The sequence below is a fragment of the Macrotis lagotis genome, chromosome 1 (genome assembly GCF_037893015.1).
Source record: "Macrotis lagotis isolate mMagLag1 chromosome 1, bilby.v1.9.chrom.fasta, whole genome shotgun sequence".
Lineage (NCBI taxonomy): Eukaryota > Metazoa > Chordata > Mammalia > Peramelemorphia > Peramelidae > Macrotis > Macrotis lagotis.
Window position 1 is genome coordinate 409803794 of NC_133658.1, and position 26222 is coordinate 409830015.

Sequence of the window (26222 nt, forward strand, 5' to 3'; positions counted from 1 at the left end):
TAGTAAGTACTCAAGATCCAGAGGTCTTCTAGGGGATGCTGGATGACCATCTGCCAAGAATATCAAAAAAGAGAATTCTTGCTTCAGGTATGGATTGAACTGAATGGAATCAGGAAATCTTGTTCAGAATACCTTGGAAAATCTAGTTTCAAGACCTGGCTCCAAAATATAATAGCTGGGTGACTCAGGGCATATTCAGATTCTTTAGATCTTAGTTTTCTTATCAATATAATAGAAATACCATTTGTACCACATCACCTGGTGGTTAAGAGTGACGTACATTAGGGGTGGCTAGGTGGCACAGTGGAAAGAGCACCAGCCCTGGAGTCATGAGTACCTGAGTTCAAATCGGGCCTCAGACATTTAATAATTACCTAGCTGTGTGGCCTTAGGCAAGCCACTTAACCCCATTTGCCTTGCAAAAATAAAAAAGAGTGAAGTAAATTATCAATCTTAATGTACTAAGAAAAAATAGAATAGGTTTAAAACAATACATTTACTGATGATAACTGTAAATAACAATACCAAAAGGATAAAAATATTAAAAAATGCATAAAAGAATTTAGAATGTTATGGAAACAATTGAACTATTTTTGTTACCACCATTTTGAAGTTAATATTAATAATGAATAATATTTAAAACAACTGTTAAAACAGCTATTTTAAGCACTATGGAAATGGGAATTGCTATTGTGAAATATTACTTATTTAAGTTTTCTTCCCCTAGGCTCTAGTGACTGACAGAAGACTAACTCAGGACTCATTGGTCATTTTTCAATGCCTACACAATGCTTGGTACCTGGTGGGCTTAATATATTCTTGATGAATGAATGACAATATGAATGAATAATGACCCAGGTCCAGAGGTCAATGCAGCAGCAGCTTCCCTCAGGGAATAAGCCCAAGGAGGATTAAAAGAACCCTGGAACACATCCAGTCCCCCTCAGACTTAGGAAAAGCAATGGGTAAACCAAATGCCAGGATAAAAGCTGACAATCTAAAGTGAATGGGGGTTTAAATGTAACTAAACATATTTAAAAACATCTTGAATGCTGTAAAACAAAATGGAGGAAAAATCAAAGATAATCTGAGTTCAAATCCCACCTCTGTATTTTATTAATTGTGTGACCTTGCATAAATCCTTTAACCCTTCTGAGACCCAGTTCCCCACCTGTCAAATGAAGGGGTAATATCTTTGGACCTTTAAGCTCTAAATCTGTGATTTTAGGAATATTTATTGTTTCCTCTGCAGTGATCAGTACTAGGCACTGCCTAATGCTGAAGGAGATCCATGATTTAGATAACATATTGTCCCTGTTCTAATGAGACTCACAGCAGATAATTATGGCACCAAACAATCCATGATAAGTACATAAGAGAGAAACAGACCATGTGCTGAGTGAAATGCAGGAGAAAGGAAGGTCATTGGCTTCATGGGAAGAGGGGGCATTTGGAGGTAGAGATGCATGGAAGCAGGGACGGGTGGAGGATGGGGAAAGCTATTCCAGGACCGGGAAACATCATGCTCAGAGGCAACAAGATAGGAAAGTGTGGGGTGAGGACAGGAGACAGTCCAGTTCTGCTGGAATGTAGAGTATGTGGAAGGGAGTAGAATGAGATAAGACAGGAAGGGCAGGGAGGCACCAGATTGGGGAGAGCAAAAAGGTCAATGTGTTCATTTCATATGAGATTTTTAACATTTAATTCAATATGAAACTAAAGAAATTTCCTGCAGACAAATTCACTACAAGGCGATATCCTCCAGAGGCTCATTCTTTCAGGTGAGTTTGTGTTGAGGGCGCTTGGGGTTCACCCTAACCATGCACATGGGGTCATGGGAAGGTAGCCCTAGAACTGAAGGGGCGCCTAGGGGTTGTGGAACTTAATTCCTTCATTGACAGATGAGGAAACTAAAGCCCAAAGAAGTCAAGTGATTCTCCCAAGTATTAAATAGTAAGTATTGTGGATATGGTTGAAATCCAGGCTCACTGACTCCAAGTCCAGTACTCTTTGAACAAACCATAAAATTGGGGGGGTTTGTGTGTGTACATATGTGTGTGTGTGTGTATATATATATATATATATATATATATGCATATACACAGATATATGTGCATATACATAGATATATGCATATATACCTACAGGCACACACACAAACCAAAAGATGTATAAACATAATTATATTTGTGTCTATAACTATATATATGTGTGTGTGTATATGTAAATATACATACAAGCATATAAGCATACATACATATAAACATAGAGGGAACTAGGTGTGGCATAGTGCATAGAACTCTCAAGAAGACCTTAACTCAAATCCAGCCTCAGACACTTACTAGTTATGTGACCTTGAGCAAATAAATCAGTTAACCCTATTTGCCTCAGTGTCCTCGTCTGTAAAAAATATACTTGAGAAGGAAATGGCAAACCACTCCAGGATGTATTTTTTTTTTAGGTTTTTTCAAGGCAAATGGGGTTAAGTGGCTTGCCCAAGGCCACACAGCTAGGTAATTATTAAGTGTCTGAGACCGGATTTGAACCCAGGTACTCCTGACTCCAGGGCCGGTGCTTTATCCACTACGCCACCTAGCTGCCCCACCAGGATGCATTTTTGATTGTATCTGTAATAGAATCTAAGTTTTTCCTGCCCATATTTTTAGTATCACTATCTTTCCAAGTGATGCTACATGACTTCAAGTCATAAAACACCACAGTCTCTGAAGAATTAAAGTTTCTCAGAGAACAATGGGCAGACAATGTAGGTTGCAACACGTTATCAACCAAGAATTATACAGAAGGGTCATACATGATCAGAAAGATATATGACCAATCAATTTATCCAGTTCAATAAACATTCATTAAATGCTCATTATGTGTCAGCACTAAGCTAAGTGCTGGGGAAGCAATTATTTTTTTAAAAAACAGTCCCTGCCTTCAAAGAGATTTCAATCTACTGAAGGGAAATAATAGACAGGAAAGTAGAAAGAAAAATGGAAGATCAGAGAGACCCAGTGAGGGGCATCCTTTCCCATGGGAGTGAAGCCAGGAAAAATAACAGATGCAGAGTGAGATGAATCTATTTTCTGTTTTTTCTATCTATAAAGGAGGGCATTGAGAAGTCTGGCATTTCACCATTGGTATTGTTGTTGCTCAATTATGTCTGATTCTTCATGACTCTATTTGGGGTTTTCTTGGCAAAGATACTAGAGTAATATGCCATTTCCCTCTCACTTTACAGGATGAGAAACTGAAGTGACTTGTCCATGGTTATTTAACTGATAGAGTGTTTGAGGACTGATTTGAACTCAAAAAGATGAGTCCTAGTTTCAAATCCAGTGATCTAGACATCCTACCCTCTAACCCTTCAAACAGAGGGGAGAAGAAACTCAGGGAAGGATGACAATAAAGACTTAAATTAGCAGCACAGTGATGATATTAGAGCAGCACCTACTATGTGCCAAACAGTATGCTAAACAGAAAAGGAGATGGGTCAATCAGGAAGCAAGAATCAAGATAAGGGGTGGGGCAGCCAGGTGGGTACAGAGAATAGAGCACCAGCCCTGGAATCAGGAAGACCGGAGTTCAAATCAACTCAAACACTTAATACTTATTTAACTGTGTGACCTTGGGGAAGTCACTTAACCCCATTGCCTTGCAAAAAAAAATTTTTTTTTAGGTTTTTTCAAGGCAAATGGGGTTAAGTGGCTTGCCCAAGGTCACACAGCTAGGTGTGCCACCCAGCACATCCTCTTATCCTTTTTAAAAAATTTGGGGGGCAGCTAGGTGGTGCAGTAGATAGAGCACTGGCCCTGGAGTCAGAAGTACCTGAGTTCAAATCCGCCCTCAAGACACTTAATAATTACCTAGCTGTGTGGCCTTGGGCAAGCCACTTAACCGCATTTGCCTTGCAAAAACCTTAAAAAATAAAAAGGATAAGGGATAACTTTTTTGGCAACCCTTGTATCCATGAGTACCTAAAGGGAGATTCAGAGTACATTTGGAGGATTTGGGGGAGTACATGAACAAGCTTTGCACTAGATGAGGCTTAGATGGGTTATTATCTATACCATTTTTAGGGAGTACCCAAATCAATGGGATCAGATCTACTAAAGAGATGAAAATTTTTATTTTAAAAATCTTATTTATTTTATATGCAACAACAACAGCAAAATGTGGTGGATCTAATTAGAAACCTTCAAAGATGGGGCGGCTAGGTGGTGTAGTGGATAAAGCACCGGCCCTGGAGTCAGGAGTACCTGGGTTCAAATCCGGTCTCAGACACTTAATAATTACCTAGCTGTGTGGCCTTGGGCAAGCTACTTAACCCCATTTGCCTTGCAAAAACCTAAAAAAAAAAAAGAAAGAAAGAAAGAAACCTTCAAAGATGTTGACAAATACAAAGACCTTCTGCATAACAAATTGTATTAACTGGCATTTATGAAATTAGTATTAATTGTAATACCACCTTCAATTAGGATGCTTTAAATGTACAGAGGGCTATAAGGAGTTAAAAATGGGGTTTCTGTACAGTGACTGGCATGAGAGAGGGAGATGAGAAAGTGCTCTTCACCCTTAAATTCTGAGAGGATACCCTTCTAAGCAGATATCTATTGTGAGCAGAAGGCTCAGTGTCTTCTCCCAAGATCAATAGTGTCATTTCCAGAAGGAAGGGTTCATGTGAAATGAATAACTCATTGAATCTGTCAGCAATTGTGTCCAATTGCATTGATCTTAACAAAGGTTATTCTCCTTTGTTCTGTAAAGCAATTTTCCATTCACAGAATTCGAGGTGACACTATATCAGAGAGGGAGAGTTATAGAACTTTAAAGCTTTGAAGAGGTATTAAATATCAATTTGTTCAACCCCTTCACTTGTCAGATGAGACCCCAAGGGGTTAAGTGACTTGTCCAAGGTCTAACTGCTAATTGGTAGCAGAAGTTAGACCGGAATGCAGTGTTTGTTTGTTTTTTCACTAGGCCATATTATCTATCTTGGTTCAACTCCTTGTTATATACCAATAATTTGCCTAGAAGAACAGCATCAAACCCCTTGCCAGGATCCCAGTCTTAAAGACCCATCTTTCTGAATTCACTGCAGTTGTAGCTCCCTCTCCTTCATTTGGGTCTGAAGTCCTTGATTCTGCCTTAGAGGCAGATATGGACAATAGTCCAATATCAACTCCCATATAAACTCTTTATACTGTTTTTTAACCTCTGGGTAAAAGGAAAATGGATATGTCAGATAAGTGGCATGGTGGATAGTGTGCCAGGCTTGTAATCAAGAAGACTCATCTTTCTGAGTTCAAATCTATCCTCAGACAATTACTAGCTATGTGAGCCTGAGCAAGTACCCTGCTTGCCTTAGTTTCCTTGTCTATAAAATGAACTGAAGAAGGAAATGGCAAACCACTATAGAATCTTTACCACAAAAACTCCAAACGGGATCATAAAGAGTCATATGTGATTGAAATGACTCAACAACAACAAAAAAGAATGGACAGATTCAAAAGCAAATCTGTGTGTACCATATTTGAAAAATGACATGATTTTTAATAAAATATAAACTATATTATTAGTACTTTGGCCCTCTTTGAATACATCTGTGAACTTGGAAGATTTTGTTGCTTTATGTTTTTTAATACAGTTGTGGTTAATATATATATATATATAATATTATTCTGCTGACCTCACTTAGCATCATTTGGTATGAATCTTTCTAAATTTCTAAATATTGTTCATTTTTGTACTTAATACATAGCAACATTTCAATTTACTAAAATAATATCAGGAATGCAGTCATTCCACAATTTTCCTATCAAGTTCTTATTATTGCACATAATAACAAGATGGGGCAGCTGAGTATGCAGTAGATAGAATATTGACCCTGGAGGCAAATCTAGCCTCAGACACAAACTAGCTGTGTTACCCTGAGCAAGTCACTTTAACTCCTCCTTCATTCTCTTTCTCCTTCCCCTCATCATCATCACATTAAGATTTCATGGTATAGAGGACAGAGAACCAGTCACAAGACCTACATTCAAGTACTTTCTCTGATATGTACTGGTTATGTGACCTTGAACAAGTCTTTTAAAAATTCTCAATGCTCTAGGTTAGACCATAAGTTGCAAGGAAGGGACAAACCTGTATTGAGAGAGTCTTCTCATTGGATTTATTTATTTATTAAAAAGCAAATTTATAAATCTATTCCTATTTCATGTAAAACAATTGTGAATATCTTCGTCCATAGAGAATCTTTCTTCATTTTAATATCTGTGGGGTCTAGTGCCAGTAATGCATGAAAAGGTAATATTAGTTTTGTGTCTGTTTTAGCCTATGGGTAAAACATTCTCCAAAATCCTTGCAACAACCTACCATACCACAAACACAGGTAAGAGAGGGCTGATTTCTTTCAATTAATAAAACAACTATCTTTTAAGCACCCACTCAAGCCAGCTTTGTCTTCAGTGCTGAGGATTCGAAGATAAAAATGAAACAGATCTTGCTTTCAAGAAGCTTGCGCTTTATAAGGGTGAGGGGTGAGGATAGTGTATACCTAAAAGTCAATGTATATAAAAATAAATACAAAGTTATTTCCTGGGTGAGGGAGAAATTCAAAGCTGGAGGAAATTAAGGAAGGCTTTATGTAGAAGGTGATACTTTAGCAGAAGAAACTAGGGCTCTTAAGAGGTGAAGAAGGGAGAAAGAATTGCATTCCAATGATCTGTATAAAGACATAGAGACAGAAGATAGAATGCTATCTATAAAGAATTGTGATAGACCAGTTTGTATAGATCACAGAGTTCAGGAAGAGGAGGAATGTGTAATGAGGGTGGAATAGGAGTTTGGGGGCCAAGTTGTGAAGGGCTTTAAATGCCACAAAAAAGGCGTCTGTGTTTTATCCTAAAAGCAAGAAGGAGTAACAGAAGCACTTTGAACAGGGCTGAGCCATACTAAGGAATTTCACTTTGGTAAATTATGTGGAGGATGATCTGGAGAGGAGAGACTTTTTAGGCAGGAAGATCAATTAGGAGGCTAGTCCAATTGTCTAAGTCAGAGGAACCAAACCAAAGGAATGACCATCTGGGGGGGGGGGGGACTAGTGTGAGATATCTTATGAAGGTAGAATCAACAAAACTCAACAAAACAAACTGAATATGGGGAATGAGAATGAGTGAAGAATTGGGAATAACTTCAGAGCAGCAAAACTTGGTGTCCTGAAAGACAGAAATACGTCTTTTTTTTTTTATCAATACTAACAGAAATAGGCAAATTAGAAATAGGATTAGGTTGAGAGGAAAGAGCATTAATTTAATTTTGGACATATTGTGTTTGAGATACCTATAGAATATCTTATTAGGAAAGACTAGGACTGAATTGATAGAGATCTGGAACTCTATAAAAACTGTATTCTAAGAACTGATGAGAAATTGAAATTGAAAATTGAAAAGGATCAAGGACAAAACCTTAGTGTGAACCCACAGTTAGGGATCAGGACTTCAATGATGCTGCAGACAATAGGAGAATCAGAAAAGAATAGTACCACAAAAATGTGAAAATGTGGAGACAAGAGGAATTCAGGATGAGAGTCTGGTCAAAAAATGTCAAATGCTATAGAAAGTACAATAGAAAGTTCCCTGATTCTGAATGTTTTGTAGTTCACTTGTTTTCAGTTGTGTCTAATTCTTTGTGACCCCCATTTTGGGATTTTCTTGTCAAAGATATTGGAGTGGTTGACCATTTCCTTCTTCAGCTCATTTTCCAGATGAGGAAACTCAAGCAACCAGGGTTAAGTGACTTATCCAGGGTCACAAAGCTAATAAATACCTGAGGAAAAATATGAACTCAGTTCCAAGTCCAATATTCAATCCACCTAGTTGGTTCAGGAAGATATAAATTCATCTAAGGCCTTAGTCACTTATTGCTTGTGCCACTTGGGTCTTAGTTTCTCATCTATAAAAATGAGGAGGTATGACTAAATGGTCTTTGGAGTCCCTTACAACTCTAAACTGATGATCTATTGACTGAGAAAAGTCCAATGAATTTAGCAATTATAGTAGTCTTTGTTGAGTAATGAGATTGGAAGCCAGATTACAAGGGAATGAGAAATAAGAGGAAAGGAAGTGGTGACAATGGTTGTAGACAGCTTTTCCTAGCGGTTTTATTATGAGAGAAATGGAAGGTATACAATGATAGTTTGAGGGTATGGTAATAAAAGTTTTTTAAAGGATGGGGGAAATCTGGATACATTTGAGGTCAACAGAAAAAGAAGCTAGTTGATAGGGAGAGACTGAAGATTGAAAAACAACATTTAATTGTATTTTTTTAGCTATTTTTGCTAACATGATGGATGAGTGTAAGATGCCTATCTCACTTTTGAAATGCAGAGGAATTGCCTAAAAACAGTTCATATTTCTTCTACCTTCATTGGTTCCAAGAGCAAAGTCCTAGGAAATTATCTTAAAACAAGATAATTTCATTGATATTACTTTTTTCTTTTATATCACCATAATTTTCCCTGGTATTCCCACCTTCTCCCAGAAAACCATCATATATAACAAATATTTTAAGACAAAAAAAAAAGGAAAAGGATAAAATTCAACATTGTTGATCAACATATATCAAAAATGTCTAAAAATATTTGTAATTTGCCACCCTCATAGATTTTCCACCAAGGCAAATAGTTATGGAAGGGGAATCTTCTTCTATCTCTTCTTTCCAGTCATGCTTGTTCTTTTTAATGTCACATTTACTTAAGATTTTTGTGATTGTTCTTTCCACTTGCACTGTAAAAGATCTTGTATATGCTGTTTTCTTGGCTCTGTTTACTTCACTCTGTATCAGTTCATGTAGATTATTTCTGGATTCATCATAATCATCATTTCTTTTAAATACCAATATATTTCATTACATTCATGCACCATTTCTGCCATTTCTGATATATACTTTGTATCCAATTCTTCACTATCACAAAAAGTACTATTATAAATGTTGATGAATAAGGGACCTCTACCCTTAATAGCCTCCCTGTGGAATCAGCTTAGTAATGGAATCCCTGGGTTAAAGTGTATGGATACTTTAAGATTTCAAATTTATGAGATTTATATGAATGATTAATGCATAAGACTAGAGTAGGAGGTGATACAAAGAGGGATAGCTAACACACTGGATGAAAATCAAGAACCAAAAGAATCTCCACAGGTTAGAACACTGATTTTAACAAATTTTAACAATTTTTTAACAATTTTAAATTTTAACAAAAATAGCTATAAAGTCTTATACAATATTTTCAAAAATTCACATTCACACAAGTAAAACATAAGATCTTGGGGCTTTAGGGGACCACAAGCTCAATGTGATTCAAGAACATGATATAGTAGCCTCCAAAAGAGACATAGTATCTGGTACTGGGTAGATAATCTGTATTATCTGTATCTTTCTCTGGTATCCTGCATCCTGCCCTGGTAAAACCACATTTGACTACCTCGAGTCCCCTTCTAAGCAATGCATTTAAGGAAGGACACAGATAAGCTACAGAGAGTCCAGTACCAGAATGGTGCAGGGCCTTAACATTTTGGCATACAAGGATCAGCTGAAGAAATGGAGAATGTTAAGCCTGGAGAAGAGAAGAAAGAGAGACAATATGATTGTTGTGTCTAAGTATTTTAATGCTTTTCATGTGGATGAGGGAGTTTTGTTCAGTCTGCTTGACCCCAGAGGATGGATCTAGGAGGAATGGAGTAGAAATTGCAAAGATCCAGACTAAGTAAAATAAAACGTCATAACCAGCTATCTCACAATGCAGTGAGGTCTTCATTCAAGTGAACCCTGAATGGCCCGTGGTTTGGGAATGCTATAAAAGAACTTCTTCAACAGGTACAAGTTGGACTATACCTATCCAAACTGGTCTCAGGACCTAAGAGGTCCTTCCCCAAACTTGTGATTCTACTTGGCTCATTTTGGAAGGAGACACTCCAAAGGTCAGAACTGAAGAGATGCTGACATCAAGGCTGACTCAGGTCTCCACAAAAAAAAAGGGACATTTATTCAAACAAAGTAATGCCCTAATTGTCTCAGCAGGCAAAGGAATAGAGAAGAAAAATTCTTCCGATTATAGAACTTCCTGTCTCTAGCAGAGACTTGGCATGGTACAGGAGAATGAAAACAAACTCCTGTTCCTCTCTGTGCCTCCCTCCACCATCATCCACACACTTCCACACAAATTCCCAACTTGACAAATGGAAGCCAGAGAATGGGGGAGGGAAGGAGGAGAAATGAAGAGGAGAATGGGCTTGTGACTTGTAATGAAGGTATGAGGGGAGGTTGTTATTTCAGGTGTCCTGTGTCATTACTCCTTAGGAGAGCAGGAAATGCCCAGTGATTTTCAAATATTCTCTGCTGCTAAGAGATTCTTCCAACAAACTCTCTCATCTCCATCTTACTGTTTTCTTCCAAGTCTGAACTAGATGCCCAGGGCAGACCAGTTCAATCTGCCACCTAAGGGAAAGGAATCTCAAGTTTCAGACATCACATAAGCTACCAATCATGGAAGAGGTTCCCTAAACCTTGTTGTAGAGGGAAGAGATCCCTTAATAATGTTCTCTCCCTCTAAATAGAGTTACCTATGGAGGAGCCTCCCACTGTGGTGGAGCTGGTATTCTGAAACTCCAGTATACAGAACTCCAGTGGCAGACATGTTTCATCCTGCCAAGACTGAAAAAAATGTTAGAATGGGGGTAAAAGGAGAATCACCCTACCTGGTTCTACCACTAGACATACTTTGACCTTTAAATAAGTCACTTCCCTTCTTTGTGTCTTAGACTCCTTTTCTGTCAAATAAAAGAAATCGACTGTTTTTAAGGCTTATCACACATCATACCCTCTCACACAAACTCTATTCTCTAGCCAAACTGACTGTATGAATGGAATATATTCCCCTCTTCACCACTGCTGAGAGGTGAATCCTTTTCAAAGATCTGCTCAGGTACCAGTTTCTACTGGAAACTTTTTCTGATTCCTTCCCCCCACCCCTGCCCCATTGCTCCTGCCTTCCCTATCATGAAATTTCTTTGAATTTTCCTTTTATGTCCTTTATATTTCCATATGTGTGTTCATGCTGTTTTTCCTCTAACAGAATGTCTCAAATTCCCTGAGGGCAGGAACTGTGGTGTTGTTTTTGTGTTTGCATTTTCAGCCCCTAGCATAATATCTGGCCCATATGGAGTCATGCTTAATGAATACTTATCAACTGATTAATTGATTAGATGGGATAATCTCCAAAAATCCCTTTAAGCCCTGATATCCTTAGATTCTGAAACACTTATATGCATGATATTGAGCTAAAGGACCTCAACTAATAGTTCCTAAACCTGCCTTCTGGCTGTTTATAATCTAAGGCTGATAACAAACCAGGAAGGATGGATCTTATCAAGAATATGCTAATATATGAACTACAGGAATCAAATAAGTAGCATACCATGAAGTTCAAGGAATGGATTATGTGTGCAGCTCCACCTTCTAGACCATAGGAGAGACTCTCTTACAATACTGCTTTCTTTCCTTTCCACATCTTTCTCAGCACAAGGAGGCTCCTTGGGCTGCTGAATCAGAATCAGAAGAGTTCACTTGCCTCAGCCTTGCCTGCCCTGTATCAGCATGTGTGATAGGGATGGCAACAAAATACTTGGGAACTGTTGTGCTGCTATCATCAAAGCACAAGCCAATCAAGTCTAATTGTTATATTCATCATTATTTTATCTTTTCTTTTGAGGTAATTAGATGGCACAGTAGATGAAGTACCTGGAGTCAGGAAGACCTGAATTCATATCCAGCCTTAGACTGTATGCCCTGAGCAAATTACTTAAATGGTTTGCCCCAGTTTTCTTATCTGTAAATGGAAAATGAGGATAGTACCTACCTCCCAGGGTTGTTTTGAGGATTAAATGATAGTAAAGTACTTGTCATGTTCTTAGCATATAGCGAATAATATATAAATTTTAGCTATTATTATCATTATTAGGATTATTTTTGAGCCTAGGGTCTGGTTTCCAGTTTGAGAGACCTGGAGTAGGTTTCAAGGGAGAAAGCATCAGTAAGACAGAGACTTGAAGTCAAGAAATGGAAGATTTACAGCACCCTCCCCCCTATCCTGAGACTAGAAGATGACCATGATGATGAAATAACCTTTTAATACTAGTATTAAATGAAAGGAAATCAGTGGGTGGAAATGAGGCAATGCACTATCAGCAAATCATAAATTTAGAGCTCAGAAGTCACCTAGTCTAAATTCCTTCATTTAAAAATGGGGCCTGCATGAATGAAATAATTTGTTACAGGTCACACAGTGAGTATAAGGTCTAAAAAGGTTCTCAAGTCCATTGGCACTAAGACCAAAGGCAGTCCTTATGCTCAGAGCACCACACTGTCCTCTGTTTAAGGCCCATGGGACTCTAGAGAAGGTTCTGGTATTTATCAGCCCTAACTCACAAAGCAACCAGTGTGTAACTTATCTCATAAAGTCCTTAGGAGTTGGTGAAAGAACAGGGAAGGTTAAGAGACTTGTCCAGAGTCACACTTGTCAGAAGTACAATCTGGCCTCAGGACTTCTGGACTCAAATCTAGTACCAGACTCCCTCTTTGGGGAGAAACTCAGAAACTCCACCAGTCTACATTCACTATCCTAACCCTTTGTATTCCTCTACTATTTCTCAAAATAATACTTTGAAGTTGGAGACATAGACAGTTCTCCCTCATAAAGTAGGCAGGTAGTACAAGGAATTGATTATTTCCATTTTACAAATAGTACCCACTGTGACCTCTCTATGATTAACAAAGACAATTGACATTTACTGAGTGCTTTGTTTAAGTCTTGAAAACCTTGTAAATTACTATCATTATTTTTTACAAATAGGGAAACTGAGGTTTGTAACTTGTTTCCCCCCCCACCCATAGTCATAAATGTAACCATAGTAACTCTCAGAGGCAGGATTCAAACTCAGGTTGTCCTGAAGTCCCAAGTCTAACACCTTCACCATTAATGTTATACTATGTTAGCAACATAAAATGATGAAACAGTGATAGACTGGGTAACCAATTAGTAAATTATAGATCAGGACCCAAGTTTCCTGGCTCCTAGTCTAGTGTTCTCCAGCTAAACAGGTTTAGGAATAAATTATTAATTCAGATATAGACCAACCTAAAATTTTTATCTTTATTTGATTTTCTCTAGGAAATTAGATCATTTCCAAGTAGTTTTCATTGTACAATGATAAGGTTATTCCTCTCCTCTACCCACCCTTGTCCTGTTACACAAATCCAGCCTCTGAAAAGGTTTTAAAATTTCCTCAGATAGACCTTCCACCAACCCTTCCGACTCAGCTCATATTATGCGGATAATGTTTCTCATGGCAGTGAAAGACTGAAGCTTGAAAGAGTCCAGACCCACTAACTCTAGGAACTGATATTCCCATTCTCATTAACATTCACACATACACACATACCTGAGTTTGCCTACATTCCTTTAAGGCTCAGATCTTTGTGCCTGAGCTCATTTGCGTCAGGGCTTCCTTTAGGCTCCCTCTCCTGGTTCTGCTCATCCACCTCCTCCCAAAAAGCTTCTGGACTAAGACAAAATAGAATTCTTGCTGATCATATGGGAGCCAGAGGCTAAGCATTCCTGGAGCAGCTCTTTGAAACTTTTTGTCTGCTTGTTGTTTCAGGTGTCCTATATCATGGTCCCATTTGGGTTAGGAAGTGTCCTATGTCATTCTTTTGTCCTCTTGTAGTATGATATCAAAGAATCAACTAAGGAGTTCTAATGCAATGATCAGGGGCTCTGGGTCTGGTTACTTCCCCACCTGTTAGAACAGCTACTCTGGTCCAGTTGCCAAACCTGGAACAACAAATGCTTTATTAAATAATAACACCACCACCAAAAAAAAAAAAGATACAGCTTTGCTCTATCTGAGCATTTCAACTTAGGACTCTTCTTTGAAGTATAGCCAGCAAGGGATGAGCAAGTGAGATTTGCATGACATGTTCTCTGGATCCAGGAAATTTAGTTTTCTGAAGTCCTTTCCTTCTTATTAGAGTTCTGTCCCTCATTAGCCTTGAGAGGCTCCAAACTGAAACCCAAACTTTAAGAGAAAGCATATCTTTGTCTTTGCTGTTCGAAACAATCTCCTACCACCAAGGATCTCAAAACCACCAGATTTTTGCTGTGGGAACTTTTGTCTCAAGCATCAGACTTTAAGGGAGATGGGAGAGGTCCTCCCTCATGTTGGGACACCCTAGGGAAGCAAGCTGGACAGGTAGGTAGGTACTCAGGCATTAACCTTCAAGGTAAGTTGGATTAAGTGGCGAAATAAATTCAAGGTTCCCAGAGATTCTTCTATGAGTTTATGACATGCTTCAGAATATAAACTCTTTGAGATCAGATACTACTTAGCCTTTCTTCATATCCCTATCACTTAGCATAGTCCCAACATACAGTAAATATTTAATAAATACATCTTGATTGAATGATTGATTGCTTCTTCATCTCTGCCCTGTGAGTCTGAAATATAGTGCTTCCTCCTTCCCTTCTAACTCAAATCTGCAATTCCTGACTTTGCTGACAACCAAAACCTTTACTTCCTTCTAGATTTTGACCCTGTCCTGGAAATCTGACCTACTCCCTCAGCTTGACAGAGTGATGTTGATGTTCTTACTTTTTCATTTGCCAAGGCAGTGTGGTACCTGGGGGAAAAGTAGTGGATTTGAATTCTAGCTCTTGAGCAAGTCCCATCACCTCTCTGTTACTCAGTTTCTTCAGCTGTAAAATGATAAGGTTGGACTTTTCAGTTGTGTCTGGCTCTTCATGATCCCATTTGGGGTTTTCTTGATAGCAGGGTTACTATAGTGGTCTGCCATTTCCTCCTCTCATTGAACAGATGAGGAAACTGAAGCAAATAGGGTTAAATGACTGATCCAGGGTAACCCAATTAATAAATGTCTGAGGCCAAATTTGAACACAGGAAGGAGAGACTCTTTCTGACTCTAGGCTTCACACTCTATCCTCTGTGTCACCTAGGTACTCTAAAAGCTGAGTTAGATGACTGCTAAGTTTCCTTCCAGGCAAAAATTTACAATCCTAATAAACTAGATCATCAAAAACTCTGCTATAAAAATCTATTCCCCTGCCATACAACTAAAACAAGAATTCTAAGAGGGTTCCATGACAAGTTGGGCATTATTAAGTGAAAAATTTTATATCACATATAAGGTATTCTTTGGCCCTTAAGCAACTCCAAACCTCACTTACTGAGACATTCATCTAGACTACCTGCACACTACTTGGACCATTACCTTCCCAGGCATAGTTTCTAGCTTTTAGACTTCAAAACTATGCCCCAACTGCATTTCAACCCTCTTTTGTACATTATTTTGTTGCAATAGAATGGAAGCTCCTAGAGGACAGGGATTGTCTTTTTGCTTGAATTTCCCTGATATCTCTCAGCCCATAAATATTTAACAAATGTTTATTTTCTTCCTTCCTTCCTTTCTTTCTTGCTCAGATCCACTCCAAACCTAGAATATGCAGATTATTTAAGGCACTCTAGAACTTGTTTGTAATTTCCAATAGCTCAGTTCTCTACTTTTTCCAGTGTGTATATTTGATGGCAGGGGTTATGCCTTCTGGCAGATTTATTTGCTGAACCACTGTCAGTGATTCTTGAGCACTCTTGGAGAATTGGAACAGAGCCAGAGACCTTGAGACAAAGCATAAAACATTCCAGTTTTCAAGGGGGGAAAAAAAGGATGCAAAGAGGAATCTACAAAATACAGACAAATAAGTTTGACTTCTATTCCAGGAAAAAATCCAGAATATATCATTAAAGGGATGTTATTCAACATATAGAAAAGCAAACAGTAATCACAAAGTGTATTCATGGATATATCATGCAAAACTAACACTAAATCCTTTTCAGAAAAGGTAATTAGTTGGGAAGATTACAGAAATATTGGACATATAGTTACCTAGATTTTAGCAAAGTTTCTCATTTGATTCTTATTGTTAGCATACAGGAGAATGGGCCAGGTGAAAATACCAAACTAGACAAATGTCAGGGTCAAACAGTAGTTATTAACATTCTTCAAACAAGAAATTCAAGAATTTGTAAAACATTTTTGTCAATTATTTGGATGAAGGTATATGACCAAGTCCAAAAAAAATCCAACATGATCTTAGGGTACACTGTGGGAGACCTAGTGTTCAGGACTAGATGGGTGAGAGTCCTGCATACTCCTTGCCCCAATCAGACTATCTCTGGAGTATTCTGCTTAGTTCTGGGAAGTTTTAGGAAGAACATTGATAAGCTGCAGAGTATCTAGCAAAAGGAAATGGGAATAGTGAAGGGATTTGGAATGGGGACATGTGAGGATGAACTAGGGATGTTAAGCCTAAAGAAGAGACTAAAAGGAGAGAACAGAAGAACTATCTACAAGGTCTTGAAGGATTGTCACAGTAAAGAGGTCCCAGAAGGCAGAATTAACAAATAAACATTGAACTCTCTTGGAGAAGTGGAACAGTCAGAGACATTGAGATAAAACAAAATATTCCTATTTGCAGGGAGGAAAAAAGGATATAGAGGAGCATCTGCAAAATATAGGCCATAAGAATCAAATTTGGAATCAATGTAAATAAGAACTCTTAAGAATGAGAACTATTCAAAAGGGAATAGGCTGCCTTAGGAAGTGGTTCTACCCCCTCCCTTAAAGGCTTTAAACAAAGGTTGGAGGACCCCTTGCAAGGAATATTATAAATCAAATCTATATTCAGGTTATAAGAAATGGCCTCTCTGAGTCCTTCCAATGCTGAAACTCTGTGATTCACCTTCCTGGGTATACAGATGAACCTTGTACAATGCAACCAATGTAGTGGGCATTCAGCCCTTCAGTTCATATATCAGGTGACCTTCAGATTCCAACTCTTCCCCAACATTCTCTCTTAGGGGATTGTTGTCCATGTCTCTTACACCATCTACAGACTTTTGAGAGTCCCTCAGAAAGAAAGGAGATCAAATCAGCCAATATTTAAAGAAATTCATTCAGGCTATACAACTGAATAGGTGTATAGGAAGTCAAATACTGAAGCTGAAGCTTAAATGCTTAGCCACACAATGAGAAGATGGACTCATTGGAGAAGATCCTAATGTTGGACAAGATTGAAGGCAAAAGGAAAAGGGAATAGCAGAGGATGAGTTAGAGAGATATCACAGAAACAATGAACTTGAGTTCTGAAAGACTTCAGGAGACAGTGTAGGAGAACAGGGCCTGGTGTCACATGTGACTATGGGGTCACAGTTAGTGGAATATGACTGAACAACAACACAAATTCAGTCTACTTTGGGTCATCCTCTGATTTTTTTAGTTTTCTCCAGGGTACCAGTATTCTCCTTCCAAATGTTCATCTATTCTGTCTCATTCTTACTACATGACCACTCCACATCCTTTTTCACTTTTAGGCCTGGAAATCATCTATTCCAATCCCTTCCAATCTAACAATCCTGGGACATAGGCATTATGAGACCCATTTTACAGTTGAGGAAACTGAGGCTAAGTGAATTGCGCAGAACTACATAGCTAGTAAGTATCTGAAGCTTCATTTGAATTCAGGTCTTGGGGCAGTTAGATGGTGCAGTGAATAGAGCACTGGAGTCAGGAGGACCTGAATTCAAGTCTTCCTGATTCACAATCTAGCTCACTAACCATTGCATTACCTGGCTGCCTCTAGGTGTTGACAGATGAATTCATAAGGGAGAGCTATATTAGATACTGTTTGGCCCATTCTCCACTTCCTTTCCTGGACCCCTATACTTTAATTTCAGTTCATACAGAAGTAACAAAATCCATGCAGAGAAATCCAATCTTTTTTGTTATTATTGCCAAAGTAAACTTGAACAACCCCTAGAAAGGGCAGTCAAGAGGATCCTCAAATCCCCTGGAAGCAGGCCCTGAAGCCACCCTATATGGTCATTAAAAGATTGTCCTGGCTTATCATGAACCCTGTTCATTTTTCTTAGAAGCATAAGCAACTGATCCTTGATAAAAGCAGATTACTGGGCACCTAGGAGGGTGAGCCCTGACCTCCTGTGGCAAATCTCAAAGGATATTCCTGGGAAGTCACTTAATCCAGGCTTCCTCCTTTATACATGAAAGGCAAACATTGGAACTTGCATCATCGGGATATAAAGCAATTTGGGGGGGCTCCCAGACATAACCAATGTGTGATATAGCCCTCAGAAGAGTCTAGCAAAGGCAGTCCCTAAAAGATAGGTAATCTTAAGAAACAACAACAACAACACCACTCCACTCAATCTGAGCCTTTCCTGCTAGGTTTTAGGAAAATGTCTGTAGAGAAAAGTAAAGGAAGTGAAAGAGGAGGGAGAGATCATTACCAAAAAATATACTTGGATCCCCAGGAAGGAGGCTGCCTCAGGTATTATTCTCAGCATGCAACAACTGCTCATGAGAAAGAACATCACTTCAAAAACAGCCAACAGGAAAGAAAGGCATGAATGGTAAAATAAAGGAGATTAGAATTGCATTGAAGAAAAGAATATTTTTTAAAACTACACCTTTCTTAAAGTGAAACTGTTCTCCCAAGAGAAACCTCACTGGAGGTCTTCCTCCCTCACTTCCAAGGCAGGTGGCTTGTTCCTACTGTCTGTACATTTCTGGCTTTTGGGTCCAGCTCTTGTGGCTGCTGTCTTTCTTTTCTCTTCCTTTTCCATCTCTCCCTCCCCAGGCCTCCTAGCCTTTCTGGCTGTTCTGGGGTGCATCCTGGGGATATTTACTAACAGGAAGACAGGAAAGAAGGGGATTGACACAAGTCATTAGGTGACCTAAGCTTCCTGGCAGCCTGCCAGGCCAACTTATTGAAGCTCTCTCTCTCTCTTGCTCTCTGAAAAATCCAACATTTCACTTAAACTAGGTCACTTTCAAATGATGCAAATGTCAGCTGCCCGGGCAGGAAGGATACTAGAAAAAGGAGAGGCTGGGGGAGGAAATGCATAAAAAGTGGAGGGGAATTAGGGATGGCTCAGGGAAACCAGAAGGCAAAAGTGTGCCTAAGGCAGTTGGTATAGAGAGATAATGGTATATCAGGGCTTTGTCTGAATGTTTTGGTGGTTGTCTAGAAATAGATAAAATGTTAACAAGGTAAATAATAATTAAAAGTTAGTAGGAGAAAAAGGGAAAGCAAGACCTGGAGTCAGGAAGACCTACCACTTTATACAAAAATTATCCCATTTGATCCCTACAATAACCTTGGGAAATATTTTACAGTTGAGACAACTATCTGCAATGCTCTTCCTCTTCAGCTACCTACTGACTTCCTTTAAATCCCAATTAAAATCTTACCTTTTCCAAAGGTAATCTTCCAAATCTTTCTTAATTCTAGTGCCTTATTTCATATATTTATATATATATATATATATATATATATATATATTTATACATATTTATATTTATTTATATAAATATAAATGTGTGTATGTATGTGATCTCCCCCCCCCCTTAGATTGTAAGCTCCTTGAGGCCAGGGACTATATTATTTTTTAATCCTTGCAGTCCTCTGCTAGAATAACATTATTCTATGCTCCTCTAACCCCACTTTTCTTGGCACAGTGCCTAAAACCTAGTAGGCACTTGATAAATGTTTATTGGTTCGAAATAGAGGTTAAGTGAATCTGACTAGTCCAGATTCACAAAGATAGTAAATAGCTAAAAATCAGATTTTGACTCAGGTCTTCCTAATCCCAGTCCCAGGACTCCTTCTGATTTGCCACCAAGTTGCACCTAAACTGGCTTGGGGCAGAGTTGGGGGGGGGGGGGGGGGTAAGGAGTGAAGTATGTGTGAGATGAGGCAGGAAGTCAAAGATATAGACAGATAAAAAGAAAGCTTTAGGGAACCTGGAAAAGAATAGAAATACCAAAAAGGGAATCAAGCAATCAAAATCTAAGAAAAACAGCCCATCCCTTTTCTGAAATTCAACAGCAGGAAATCTAAAATTAGAGGAGATTGTAAACTCCCAGAGGGTAGAGATTGAGTCATTTTTTTAATTTAAGCAGTTCATGGCCCCTAACAAGACTAGAACAGCATTATTCTGACATTTATGCTCCAATATTTATGATTTCAAAACTACTGAGACTCCTTCATCTTTGCAGATTGAAACCCCTACATGTCTTTGGGAGTTATACCCCCCAAAAGTTTCTTCCCTGAAGTCGCCAACCCTCTGGTCAACAAGCCAGAGTTTATCTTTTCCTACCATATCCTTTTAGAACTCAAAGTCACCTATATGCCTCGACGGATTAATGAAGGAAGACTAAGGATTAACAGCTAGATCTGGAAGTTACCTCAGATTCTGTCTGGTGCCAACAGTTCTTAATCTAAGGTCCATGCACTTGTTCTTTTAAGTATTTTTATAAGAATATCCCAATATCATTGGTTTCCATTTTAATTTATGTATTTAAAAAATTATTCTAAGAAGGAGGTCAGAGACTTCACCAGACTGACAAAAGAATCAATGACATCAAATCAAATCAAATCAAATCCTCCTACAATTAAGAACCCTGGTCTTATCCAAACCCTTCATTTTGTAAATGAAAAAACTAAGAACCAGGAGGATCTCTTGCTTCTCCTATCTTTCTGACAGTTCCTTCAAGATCTCCTTTGCTAGATCGACTGTCCACAGTTAGGGTGCAATTATGTCTTTACCCCCAAAAGTCTAACTTGAATCTGATTCTCTTCTTTCCCTATTCTCACTTAATGAGTTAGCTGATTAGTGTAGTAGATAGAGTACTGAGCCTGGAATCAGAAAGACCTGAGATATGTGATTCTGGGGGCAAGTTATTTAATTTCTAATAGTCTGTTTCCTCATTTATAAAAGGGGATAATAATAATAATAATAGCACCTACCACCAGGGTTGTTGCAAGGACTAGATGATATATGATATTTGTTAATATGGTATCTGGTACAGTATAGGTGCTTAATAAATATTTGTTCTCTGCCTCATTCCATATCATTAGTCTGTAAGGGTTTAATTATCGTATCTATACAAATGACTCCAAGACCCTACTATCTAGCCCACTCCCAAACCCCCACTTCCCCATTTCTTTTCTGATTTCCATTTTAACAGCCTACAGGACATTTTGTACTGAGTATCTTGAAGGCATCTTTCACTTATATCCTTCCAAATATATCCCTCTAAAAACCTTCCTGTTCTTGCCCATAGTACCATCATCCTTTCATTGGCACAGTGGATAGAGAACTGGACCTGGAGTGAAGATGTAGCCTATTGTGGTGGTTGTTGTTTGTTTCCAGTCACATCTGATTCCTTGGGACAGAGATACTGTCCCATTTCCTTTTCCAACTCATTTTTACATATGAGGAAACTGAGGCAAAAAGGGTTAAGTGACTTGCTCAGGATCAAATAGCTAATAAGTCTGAAGCTAGATTTGAACTTGTCTTCCTGATTCCAGACCTAGCACTCTATTCACTTGCCCTAATAATTAAAATATTTCACAGACTCAAGGTTGAATTGAATTCAGTTACTACTAAACCTCTATGTGGTATGTTCACAATAGTCTTCAACAGAAGAGAAATACAGGTCAAATTTCAGTTTTAATAAATACCATTACCATCAATGTTCCTGTACAACTCCAGGATTTCTAAGACCCACACAATTTTAGGTACTGTTATTTTAAGCTATACACTACAGAGCAGAATTACAGTACAACCAAAGAATTTAGATTTAGGAGCTCAGAGCTCCTTGTAAAGTGATTTGACTTTGTATAACCTCTAAGGAACCAAGAGTTCTTTTACTTATCAAATCTCACAATTCATTCCTCTGAGAGACAGATAAGGGCAGAGATATCATTATAGCCATTTTACAAGAAGAGGAAATAGGCAAGTGACTTGTCCAAGATCACAAAAAGTAGGTCAGATGTCCTGATCTATAATCAACACCACATTATCAGCCTTTCTTCTGTGTGCCAGAAGATCCATAAAAGGAATCCCTGGAAAAAGATATTTCTAAAGAAGATGAGCTGATGAGGGGAACTTTGAAAAGTTTCACTTGAGGGCCTTCTATTTAAACTTCTGATACTTTATCCCCTAAGAATGAAGTGATACATAGCCCAGGAATGTAAAAGCAGCATAAGTAGACAGATATCAAATGCATAAAAGATAAAATAAAGAAAGGCAAAGTTCCTGAAAGAGGACTAAAGTCTGACATAAAGCCCACATCTGCTTTTTCCCCTCTTCTTTATAGAATCCTGCCCCTGTCTCTTTTCTCACACGTGTTAAGTCACAGAAAACTAAAAAGAATAAGAACATTTGACTTTATTCTTTCCTTCCTCCCTGAAAAGATGCTCCTTTACCACATATTTTCCTGGACATCTTCTGGAAAGCCTTCTCTGACTGACCATCTGCCCTTCATTCTGACCCTATTCCACATCCACATGGCATTTATGATGTGGATAATTCAAGCGAAGGCAGCTAAGAGTCAGGAAAATATTTAATAACTGTGTTTTCCTGGGCAAAGCACTTAACCTTTTTCTGCCTCAGTTTCCTCAACTGTAAATGGGGATAATAAATGCACCTACCTCCCAAGGATATTGTGATAATCAAATAAAATTATATTTGTAAAGTATAGCCCATACTTAATAAATTGGTTTTTCACCTCCTTTCCCTGTATATCCCTTTGTAAAAACCTAAGTGATATTAATTGGTCAAAAGGCTAAACAAGTCGTGGCAGATAATAGTGATGGAATATTATTTTGCTATAAGAAAGTTTAATGATCTCAGAAAAACATGGAAAGTCTTGCATAAAATAATGAAGAGTGAAATGAGCAAAACAAGAGAACATTGTATACAGTAACAGTAATGTTTTAAGAACAACTTTGAGCAAATAATTTTGACTAATATAAATACACAAATTAACTAAATAGGACATAAGAAGAAAGGCACTATCGGTATCCAGGAAAAAAAAACTAACAGAAGTATGTATAGAATAATTTCTCTCACACACATATAGATATAGATATCTATTTGTGTCTAATGGTAGCCATCTCTAAAATGGAAGTAGAGAAGAAAAAAGAAAGAAAAAAAATTTCCATCATTAAGTATTATACCTGTAATAGAAATAACAAACTGTACATAATAGATTTGAAATTTCATATGTAATCATCTTTTTATTATACTATGTTATAGAAATGCCTGTTATCCTATAAATTAAAAATAAAATAAATTTGGAAAAATAAGAAAACAAAAAAAGGAAATCAGGGACTAGTCACTGGTGGTTAAATGTGGGGAGAACTACATTAGAATAAGAGCTTGAGTCAATAGCATTAAATATCACCCTTAACCCTTCAGGGATATCCCTAGAACTCTCTGGAAAAGTGAGATCAGAATACTTGTGACCTTTCTACAAAGTATGGCAGACTTCCTTTGTGGGAGTTTTTTACTCCTTTTTCTTTACCCAGCCTCTCATGGAAGCAAGGGAGATGGCAAATAGATCAGAGGAAAGCAAAAGCTACATTTCCCAGAATACTATGTGTCAAAGGTATACAGAATAATGAACAGAGTACTGGTACTACTGTTTAGGGAAGGAGAATGCAACAAGAGAAAAACAAGCAACATGCCCAGAAGCCACGAACAGACTAGCAAGGAACAGCTGTTGTAGACAGGAATTATAGGACTAGCGCCTGAGACTTCCTGAGCATAGACAAATTGCAGCTGCTTGGGATGGACTTGAGTGGAGTTGATAGACCCAGATTAGTCATATGAAAGCAGAGAAAGTCGAGTAAAACATCTCCAAGGGAAAGCCATGTAAACGTCAGATTTCTTTACTTGAATGCTAAGCACCAACTGCATTCAAGAGGGAAACTTACCTTCCTACTGTACTGGTGGTGAGAGTTTGATCCTTGCTATTGAATGCAGATCCAAGTACCATTTATGTCTTCATTTTTTTCTAATAAGTATATTTATTTTCAAAATGTTTTTTGGGGGGCAGCTAGGTGGCACACCAACCCTGGAGTCAGGAGTACCTGAGTTCAAATCCAGCCTCAGACACTTAATAATTACCTAGCTGTGTGGCCTTGGGCAAGTCACTTAACCCTTGCAATAAAGCCTTGAAAAAACCTAAAAAAATGTTTTTTGGTTGCCTCAGTTGCTATCAGGTGAGATAAGTCAAAAAACCTAGAAACAAATTAAATTCAGAGATTCCCAGAGAAAGAGAGAGAGAGAGAGAGAGAGAGAGAGACTGGCTTTGAATAGAGATAAGATATGAACCATTTATATGAGAGTATTAATCATTGAGACACTCCTAAGAAATGAATTAGGTCTAAGTAAGTCCTAGATTCCTTTAGGTCACAGGTTACATTCTCATTGGGAAGTGGATCATCTGAGAAACTTGATTTTTCTTTTTTTTTTTGGTGGGGGTGGGAGGAATTTCTCAGCTTGCCAGTACTATATTATTAGTAGACTATTCTATGTAAACCTTGTCAACAATCAGTCAGGCTTTAGCTTCTATAACTTTCTATGACCATGTCCTTGGTTTGAATCATCAGCATGACTGCTGAGTTGAATATAGAACCTCAACAAAGACTATTACTGCAAAGGGGTGATTATAGATTTTGATATGGGCACTTTGGGGGACCTACAATGAATGTGGATTTTACAAAAATATGGATTTTTCTGGGGAGGTGAGAGTACAAAGTACTGGGGAAAATAATGCAGCTGATGATTTGTATTGACTGATTGGAATACTGGAGCTTTCCCTGATTTCTAAAGAAGGTTGGAGCCAAGATGGCAACAAGAACAGATCATGTCTTAGGCGCTCTCTCATAAAACTTATAAGCTAAGGACTCTAAATTTTTGAGAGACAGAACCCACAGAGGGACCCAACGAGGTAGTTTTCCTACTCAAGGTAACCTGGAAAAGAGCAGAAAGGCTCTGCTCCCCAGGGTTGGAGGAGCGGCCCACCACAGGGATGGCCAGCCAAAATGAAAGGACTTCAGCCTCCCAGAGGCAGCCCCAGGGCACTGGGAGCCACGGCTCACAGCAGCGGGGGAGTTTCCTGAGCTATGCCCTGGGGAGCATCGGGTACAATTTGGGGGACCAGCAGGGGTACCTCTGCCAGAGTGAGTATGTGAAGCCCAGCCCTCAGGGTACACAGATAGCAGCATGGCCAGAGCAGCCAAATTCCAGGAAACAGAAGCAGGCGCAGTTGGTAAGCAGGAGCCCCCAGGGCATGAGCCCATTGAACCTAGGGAGGGGAGTGAAGAGAGAGAGACTGCAGAGCTCTGTTCTCTGCCCTGAGAACAGGACTCTGGGGCTCTGACCACATTCAGATCCTGATTGCAGTCTAGGCCCCACCCATAGAACAGCAGGGCCCCCCCCACCTCAGCCCCGTGGCAGAGGAGGGCGCATATGGTCTGTCATTCACAGACCAGGAGAGAGGACAGAGCCTCACACACTGAGACCCTTGTGGGAGTGTCCCAAAAGCTCAGGAAGCACCCCAAAAACAGGCTAAGGCTGGGAAAATGAGCAAGCAGAGAAAGAAGAAGAACACCATTGAGAAATATTTTGCCTGTGAGCCCAAGAAGGATCAAAACACTCAGTCTGAAGATGAGGAAGCACAAACTCCTGCATCTAAAGATTCCAAGAAAAAGAGAAATTGGGCTCAGGCTATGACAGAGCTCAAAAAAAGACTCTGAAAATCAAATGAGGGAGTTAGAAGAAAAACTGGGAAAATAAATGAGAGAGATGCATGAAAGACATGAAAATGAAATCAGCAGCCTACTCAAGGAAATCCAAAAAAATGCTGAAGAAAATAGCATGCTAAAAACCAGCTTAGGTCAAATGGATAAAACAGTTCAAAAAGTTATTGAGGAGAAGAATGCTTTAAAAAGCAAAACTGGTCAGATGAAAAAGAGAAAAGAAAACTCTCTGAGGAAAACAAATCCTTCAGACAAAGAATAGAACTCAGGGAGATTGATGAATTGATGAGAAACCAGGATTCAATACTTCAAAACTAAAAAAATGAAAAATTAGAAGAAAAGGTGAAACATCTCACTGAAAAAACAACTGATATGGAAAACAGATTTTAGGAAAGATAATTTAAAAATTATTGGAATACCTGAAAGTCATGATCAGGAAAAGAGCCTTGACATC

The 26222-nt window shown here is 38.6% G+C and overlaps 1 long non-coding RNA gene across 1 annotated transcript in view; it reads left to right on the forward strand.

Annotated features, from left to right (window-relative positions):
• The first annotated feature begins 1665 nt into the window (after positions 1-1665).
• The window catches only part of LOC141506187 (uncharacterized), a 108960-nt gene continuing 84403 nt past the window's right edge, over positions 1666-26222 (forward strand). The window contains exon 1 of the long non-coding RNA XR_012473788.1: positions 1666-1781. This is a non-coding gene — a long non-coding RNA (uncharacterized LOC141506187). The remainder of the gene's footprint in view (positions 1782-26222) is intronic.